We start from the raw sequence: 9544 nt of genomic DNA on the forward strand, positions 1-9544 counted from the left end.
CCAGAAATAAATTCCTCTGGTTTCGCGTTGGCCGAGCCGAGAATCGAACTTCGGACCACCAGATTGGTAACCGAGTGCGAAATCCACTCGTCCAACGAGACCAATGCAGTAGTCTATGTACCTTGTGTTTGAAGACACTAATTTGTTGCAGCCGAATGGAGAGAAACCAAGAAAAAAAAACTGCTGTCAAACAAGAACAATAGAATGGGAAAACTTCATAAATAATGAGGCATCAGTAAAAGTAGTAAAAGAGAGAAGTAGTGGGGTTGGGGGAGAAGAAATATGATCCTTTGCTATGTGTTACTCATAGGTTGTTTTAAAACAGACACTGCTCTGTCGCTCTATATTGCATTAAAAAGTATGTCATTGTAAACTTATCCACTTTACTCACTAAAGAACTTGAGAGAAAGGAAACTATGCTACTTGTGTTGTCAAGTCATAGAAAAATTAGGGTGTTTTGTTGACTATACCTAAGGAAGGAAGACATCTACGGAAAAATATCAGAACTTCATTATACTGTGAATAAATATTTATTTATTTATGAAATACCTTGGAGTGTATTGTTTTGCTTTAAAATTTTCAGTAAGTTCTACATGTTTATGTATTTGCTGCTTACTGCAGTCCGAAGATCGACGATTCCTTTGTGACTCTCTTGGAAAGGATTAGTGGGCCAGTCACAGAAATCCAAAGCTTCATTCGTTATTTGTGGAGATAACAATGCTCTTGAGTTCTGTGTATCCTCCGATTATGTCCAGCTAACATAGATCAGACTTCATATTCACAGATGTTACAGCTAATTTCAAGTCCAAGGTCTGTAAATAGTCGCGTCTGATCATTGGGCCATCGAGGTGGACGTACCTGTCAGTCAGTATTCCTGATGCCACCACTGGAAATATGGCCTGGCTGAAATCTACAGTCATTTGGGATCTCATTATTGAAGCTTTTCAGGAACTTAATATATCAGATGCTTTATTACATCCTGACCCCAAGAAGTCTAATGAAATGCTGATGGTTATTTTAATAAGGTATGTTCCCAGAAAGTTCATCAAATTCAAAACAAAGGACTAGCCATGGTTTGATGATATATGCAGACGAGCTTACCATGACAAACAGACCAAATTCAACACATGGAGACGAAATCATTAACATGAAAATGACACTATTTTTGTTGAGTCTTGCTGTGCTGTCATACAGCAGAGACAAATTACAATAATTCCTTGAAGGGGAAGCTTGAAGGAATTACGCAGCATCGTCTGTGGTGGACTAAATTGGCATCATCTATCTTTGTGTCAGACTCGTCTTCCATTCCACCACCACTAACAAATAATGGTAGAGTGGTTACTGGGCCTAAGGAAAAGGCTGACCTGCTTCATCAAGCTTTTAAAGGTAAGCAGTCAGTAAGAGTGTCCTTCTCCCTGATACTTGTCATCCTGAACCTATTCTTACACAATTTGTATTTCGCTTTACGGATGTTAAGAAAATTCTGGATAATCTTGATAGCTGGGTTGGAGAAGATTTGGCCGGTTTCCTCCTTTTTTTCTTAATTTTCTAGCGAGTTGTCTCCCAATATTGATAGAGTCTATAGGTTTTTATGTCAACTTAGTATTTTTGCAGATAAGCTTTATCTTAGTAACACAATCACTGTTCCAATAAGTGGCATATCTGCAAACTGCAGTAATTACTTGCCAATTTCTATCTCCCTGTGCTCTCCAAAGTTGCTGAAAAAATGATTTTTAAGCCATTATATAAACATGTTGTATCTAAAGGATTGTTAGCTGATAGTCAATGGGCATACAGGAAGCAGTTAGGTACCTGTGATGCTCTTTTTGAGATGCCATTTGTAGAACCTTGATGAGGATTTTTAGCGTAGAGTAATTCAAATAGAATTTAGTGCTGCTTTCGACTTAGTAAATCACAAGGCAGTTATTCATAAACTTCAGAATGAATCTTGGAGTGGGTGGATATATTTTAGGATTACTTCAGGATTTCCTTAAAAGTAGGCAGCAGCGAGTTGCTGTTGTTGGAGTTCCACAGGGTAGTATTCTTGGTCCATTGCTATTTTTAGTGTATACAAGTGATGACATAACACTTGCAGGTGTAATTAATTCTCCACTTATGAAAATTGAAGCCTCAATCGGGACATGGCCCGGATCAGTGAATGATGTAGTCAGTGGGGGTATGAGGCTGGACTCCAGTGAAACAAAAGCGCCAAGGATTAGCAGATGTCGTACAGATTTCCACCCCATCCTCCCCTTCAGGTGGGTGGGACTGCTGAATGAGACTGCATCTTTAAACTATTTTAGGCGTAACATTTGACTCGCATCTTATTTTTGAGAAATGTCGAATGAAAGTTTCAGCAAATGCTGCACACAAGTTATGTATAGCTTGTAAAGCCTCATATATCTATAACAGTGGTAAAATCGGTGCAACCTGTATTAGGCCATTTGTGCTCCCTTTTCTGGAATAATTTGGATATCTGCTTCTGCCAAGGATTCATCTCTTTTAGAAAGAGTGGTTCATGGTGGTACGTTTCTATTTTCCAATATTAGCGGTCATGACTTACTTGGACCCTCAGTGGATGGTATCTTGTTTGTCACTTTTTCATTTCATAAGTTGTATTTTAACAGAGATCTTTCACAGTCACATTTAATTCCTGATCCTCTTTTCTTGGCGAGAGCAACTAGATTCGCTGAAGAGCAGCACCAGTATGCAGTAAATGTGCCTTGATTTTGAACTAACCAGTTCCAGAGGCTCCTTATTCCTCACGCCATTAGACTGTGGAACAACCTTCCAGATGATGTTGTGCAGTCGGAACTTTGTATTTTATGCATGTTTTTATTTATTGAATGATTTGTTAATTTATCTGTTTTTCTGATAACTGATCTCCTCTTTCTATATTTCCCATTACCTTCTATTACTTCATTCGAACGAGAACTATATCCTTTGGTGGAAATTTGAATTTCAACTCTGGCGCCTGTGTGCTTGTCCCATATGAATAGGTTTCATCTTCTGAATGAAAATAATAACAATAATGAACGTGTATAAGAAAAAAAAAAAACATTGATTGTTCTTTGAGTTTGTTATAGAGGCTGAGTGATCAGACGTGTTAGAATAATGCTCGGATATCTGAATTCTGTACTTCGTTTACAGTGCTGTACGTAGTGTTAACGATTCCTTTCCTGGCGCAGGGCATCCCCCTCTACGGCGTTGTTCTCCTTTGTGCGAAAGGTTGCAATGCTTTCCGGTCTGGTCCTGAGGCGCGAAGTTCTTTGTGAGACTTCGGGTGGAGAACAAGACTTTGGTCTTCCTTGGTTGCTTGGCATCAGTCCCATCTTGTTGGAATTCAACATGTTTCGTTTAGCATTGCTGTTTTTTTTCTGTTTTTGCTTATTTTGAACTCTATTGTGTTTATTCTTAGAGCTCCTCTGATCTTCAGTGGTAAGAGGTCTCATCCATTTAAACAGTATTAATATTTATTTATGTTTTGCTCTTCGAGTAGTTACTCATGTGAGCATCATAAGTAAACACTTTTCATGCAAAATATTTTTATTTTACCAACACTTTAATGAAAAAATAATGAAAATAATCGTCGTCAAGAGTATACTTTCTTAACACGCCTACACATAGCATAAATTTACTCACACAAGATCAACGCATACATACATGTAAGTATGAATTCAGAGAAACGCAGTGCCTGTCCCCTCTACCCTCCCCCTCCCCAGCCCCACAATAGACACATAAACATAGCTGCCACCTTCCCCCCACCCAACCCCCACCCCCTTTCGCCTTCCCCTTCTCAAGCACGAGGACGGAGGATATAAAAATGCTAATGACGTCAGGAAGCATACAGAGCCATTGTGTGCGGAGACGTGGCATAGTCGCATCCGAATCTCATTAGGGTGAATACGCTCGCTCATATATACGTATATATATATTATGTATTTTGCATTTTTCATTCTTATTCGGGTTATTTATCCTTTTTCGTCTCTCGCGCGGATTTGAACCGAGAGGGGGGAAATGCATTTCGCCGGGGCGTTTTGAGGCGTCCCTCGACGCATCTGTATGATCGAAAGCGTTGTATCGGAACGCAATCCTTTTTGGCGGGCAAAGGAGATATCCCCGAGGCCATTTTTCACGAGGAGTGTCATCACGGCGGAGCGAGCATGGCAGCCATGGGCCTTCCCGGCGCGTCATTGCCAAAGAAAAGATGGCAGTAAAACTGGCGTACAGCTTGTCTCGCAGCATTTTTAGGGGGTCAGATTATATGCAAATGAAACATATTAGTGGGCGAATTATTCAGCTTGGTGAAGCTTATTACATGCCAAAGGGAGGGCGAGAGAAAGAAGGAAAGTTGGAAGAGGAGGATGGGGAGAGAGTGAGGGGAATCGGCTTTTGGTCAAAGGGATAACGAGGAGAGGAGAAAAGGAACAAAATAGGACGGTTTTTTGTTGTTGTCATTTTTATCGAACTTGAATTTATTGTGTCATGTTTCCCTGCTGTAGTTCCATGCGACACAGGAAAGGAAATATTTCGGGATTCTGTAGAGGTTGGAGGTTACAGATCAGTAATGAAGAGTTCAGAAGTGAAATTTAATTCTTTGTTGAAATGTTGACCTTTTAATATTACAATATGATTTTGTTGGTGTATGTTTTAAAAGCCTGTTTTGAAATGCGCATTATATCTCAAATCTTTAGTTGAAAAACAAAAAAAACTTTTCAGTCCCGTAGACTTCTAAAGAATTTGTAGACCTTTTGAAAAACCTTGAAAAAAAATATAGTATTCAAGTGGTATTTATTTACTGGTTCTGTCAAACAAGGAGCGAGTGGAGGTTATACCGAAGTCAAAACTATGTTTCAAGGCAAATTTACTTCAAATACCTCCGGTACTATTTGCATGAATCCTCCAGTTTCTGAATGTCCCCAACGGTGAAATTCGCATCTGCCCTAGACAGTTCCCGTATAAAGTACATTTTTAGATATTTGTAGAAACCGGTTTCAAACTTCAGCTTGCATACCGTACATCTCTAATCCTTTCCATGAAAATAACTGGAAAGATGTACTATGCTTAAAACTCACGCCTTCTTGTACATTACTGTCAATGTACTATTCATTGTACCGGCAGAATTGACAGCCGTTTCTGTGCTCATTTCTGCGAACCAGTGATTTCCTGTGCGAGTTCTAACCTGTCTGACGGCGTCATTTCTTGGTCTTGGGCTGAAGGGTGAATGAGGAAGAAGAAAAGGTGTTATTATCATCTATCTCCTCAAACAAAATAACAGTAAAGAAAAGTAAATCACCGAAACCAAGTATTATCATTTATGAAATGTTAGCAACAACATCAGAGAAGCCTTCAGAAGTATTATGCGCGCCAAGTCATACTGCAGAATAATCACTGGACTGACACTGTTCATCATTTAGATATTTTGAGGCGTTCTTCAATAAACTAGTTTATATGAGGATAAAAAGATTCATAGAGCCTCTTCAGCCTTCATTATTGCATATATTAATGAAAAGTAACTTATTCTGTAAATTAGTATTTCCTCCAAGAAGTACTTGCTCATATATTTGGGAACCAATACGTCGTCACCAAGGAGCAATTTAATCTTTCCACTCAACTGTTCCTCTCGTTGTCTGGTGTGGGATGCTGTAGCCCAGGTCCTCGGACTGCATTTTGCTATTGGCGGAATGTGTGCATCTTCCCCACATTGCCATCTTTATTCAAAAAAAGAAAAAAAAGTTACTTCAACGGTGACCGTTAGAGGAAGCTGTAAACACGATTTCCTGTCATGATTGTTTCACGAACATATTCCATTTCCCTCCAACAACAGTCGAAAGGTCTCCGTTATGTATTTTGTTTTTATCTTCCTAGGTCGGATGATTGCTGTAGATTAAGCAATGATGCTGATAGAACCCTTCCTGATAAGTGCTGAAGGGTTTAGGAGGCTCGGTGCGAGCCCCTGGACTCTGTACGACTCGCAGAGATGAGTTTATCTTCACATATTACAACAACCCCATCCTCAGTAGTGATAGAAACAAAGGGCTAAGCACGTGCACGTAGAGTGATTTGCATTTTCAGTATTAATTTATCCGAAAATGGACAGCATATCCATCGCCTAAACACTCATCATCTTAGTTTTTATATTGACGTTTTGCACGTGATCTCTCATCTGCTAGAAATTAAAGCATGCTAGCGTGAAATCGGTGCATGATTCTCAATGAAGCAGACTAAACAGGTGGCATGGACTATTTACGAACGAGATACGATTTCATATGATTTGTTGTAAACTGAGTGTAATTCATTTTACCCGTTTATCGATATGGTTCGGTTCTAAGGACCAGGTCATACTAAAGTACTGCTGTCAAGGACACAACTCTGTTCTAGCTTTATTCGCAGTCCGTACCTTTCAAGACTGGCCTGCTATGCTTCTTTAGGTGTGTGGAGTCTTATGACGTAATGTTCAATTACCACTGGGAACCAACAAAGTCAGTTTTCGCAGACTGACGAGTGTGTATATATATATATATATATATATATTATATATATATATATATAATATATATATATATATATATGATATATATATATATATAATTATTATATATTCGGTCAGATTTAATGTGACAATTAAATTTTTACCTTGAATTGTTTCTTTCCTGAAACATTTCCCAGAGAAAGAGAGACAGAGTTCTCTGAAAGAAAGAGTGAATATGAACTATGTTCGTCGGTCATGTGTACGGTTGGTAGTAAGGAGAGAAGAGGCGGCACTTTTGTAAGTTCCCAGGCACTTTGAAAAGCACTGTTAATGTGTCAGCTGAGCCGTTTTTCCAGTATGTTGTAATGTTTTTGGTAACTTCGACCATTCTTTAGTATCGTACACTGATGGGCGTCATCCATTCCCTTATGAATGACGTAGATGAGTGTGCGCTGATGTCAGCGCTGTCAGATCTGTTTTGCATTTTCAGTTTCAGTCTAAAGTTGTAGGATCTATTCGCACGAGGTTTTTCCACTGGGTTTTTTCCTCACATATATTTTAAATTTAATATGGTATGAACCTGTGGAGACCGAGTTTTCAAGAGCAAACAGGCAAAATGGGAGATTAACAAAGGCCCTTAGACGTTCTTATGTTTAGTTGTAAGTATAAACCGTAATGTACAAAAGTTTGGAACCACAAGGAAAGAGAGAGAGGAGGGATACAGCAGTGATTCTAAAATTCTAGGATATTGTTCATATTCCTACACTGAATGAGATTCAGACAACTATTTTGATTAATCCAGCAGATACAGTTCTTATCTTACAATAGACCTTGGAACGCAGTTTACAAAAAACTAAGAAAAAAAATCCTTAGGGACCCTTGATATGTCAAAATAAAATTACATCTCAGTTTGCGTCATGTTAATCTAATATTATTTTACATCATAAAAGAATTTTCATCAGAAATTGTAGCACCACACCAAGAATGTAGAAAAGCTGGTACTTGCTACCTTAGAATAATGGTTTCGCGTGAATGGTCTTAGAGAGGAACCTTTTAAGGATGATGTTGCTTGAGGAATTAGTAGATATTTTTCTTTCTGAATGTTACTACAGAGACAATGTATTTTCAGTGTCCATCACTGTAGCATCTGGTGACGCCAGTGTGAAGAACAGGTTCATATTTTTAGGTTGTATTTATAGCGGTTGTGTATTATCTTCATGCTTAGATTTGACAGGACGCCTGGCCAAGCGTAGCTCAAGTTTGTACACCACTGTATCTTGTTGAGCTGAAGGAGAATGAATCCCTCCTACGTTGAGGTGTTCTGCTTTCTCTGGGTAATTTCATCAGCCGTCTGTGGATTGGCCGGTTCCATGACTAATTTGCCTTTATTGCCAAGCTTTGTCGTTTCTCTCTCTCTAGCTAACGTTAAATAACTGCAGCTAATATCAGTGTAATCCATGCTTGATGCCAAGCAGCGAGAGCAGCTAATCACGATTACCACGTTTGTATTGACTACAGATATTTACTGCCAGATGAAAATAAACTGACTCGTAGTTTTTCTTGACTCCAACTTACGGCTGCTTTATGAGGAGGAGTCCATGCTGGCAAAAGACGAGCTGTAGCTAACAGCTGTTTCCAGTTCTCGTCCCTCTTTCAAAATGAGGGTCTATTTCATTGCTTCCCTTCCACGCAGCCATACTTATTTCATTTTCCTTGTTTCCATCCGGCCTTGGTAAGAAAAACGCCCTGGGCTGCCCTTTCCATCTTAGCTGTGTAGCCCAGACGACGAATAATAATGCTGGCATTGAAAGGACGCGTCCTTCCTTTTTTCGTTCTTTTCACGAGGTTTGTCGTAGTATGCTGATGTCACCGTTTTTCGACGGAATATGTAATAGATTCTCACCTCTCAAAGAATAATCTTATTGAAGCTAATGAGGCTATTGATTTTGTTTACATACTTTCCCAAACCTGTCCAACGTTAATTTGCAGAGATGCGATCTAAAACGATTAGATGTTTTTTTTATAAACTCTTATTTAGAAGTCATCTCAAGAACTATATCGGAATCCTATCGAGAAAGTAGTCCAAAATGAGAAATCTGCTCAATGGTCTATATTACATTTGCTTGTGTTTTTCCTTCGTGTTTGGATTTATTTATGACATACTGGACCGACCTCTACCCACCCTCACTACGTTAAAGATGTGTATTTCTGGTGACAGAAGTTCACTCTCGACGTGGTTCGGAAGTCACGTAAAGCCGTTGGGCCTGTTGCTGAATAACCACTGGTTCCACGCAACGTAAAAATACCACACAAACAAACAAAAGTACGTTAGCCTACTCCTGCACAAGGCGAGATGTCGGTGGCCACGAAGCCCCACGATTTAACACGCTTATGTATCAATAGTTTGTAAGATGACATTCGTTTGCCATCTCCAGTTCTAGAAGCGATAATGGGTTCAGCGAGAATTGTCAACAATGTCGTGTGATCTAGATGAAAGAAACTTTTTTCTGCTAAGGCGTGACTGCTTTGATTGATTTACGAGAATGTAAATAGATAAGTCTCGAGATTTTCTTGGTTCAAGTTTTTTTTCATACTTTTTTTCTCTCTCAGAGAAGAAACTCAGCCACTGAATTAGCTTTTTTTTTCCGGAAGGCAGAGGAGCAAGCCATCGGCCTGAGAGGGAAAGGGAAAGAGGGTGAGGAGGAGAGAACATTAAGTAGGTGAGAAGTAGATAGTGGCCGTTCAGACTAATGTTTTGTTTGAATACTGTTCAGATCATGGTTTCGCTTACTCGGGGAGTAAACTTACAAACTACTTTGTTGTTCTTGTTCTTGTTGGTTGGGGGGCGGGGTAGGAAAGCCTAAAGAAGTCTGAAAGAGGTGTTTCGCGTTGAGTTGAAAATACGTGATTTATATGATAGGATATATATGTAATAAATGATGAATGTGCATACAATACGTTACAGAAAAAAGATTTCTCATAAAATATAGCGTGTTTATTTTAATTTTCGTTGGTGAAACAACGATCTATTTGACCATACAATTTAGCATGCGCCCCCAAGTAAGCTGGAGG

This window comes from Macrobrachium nipponense, chromosome 1 (assembly GCF_015104395.2).
Source record: "Macrobrachium nipponense isolate FS-2020 chromosome 1, ASM1510439v2, whole genome shotgun sequence".
NCBI lineage: Eukaryota > Metazoa > Arthropoda > Malacostraca > Decapoda > Palaemonidae > Macrobrachium > Macrobrachium nipponense.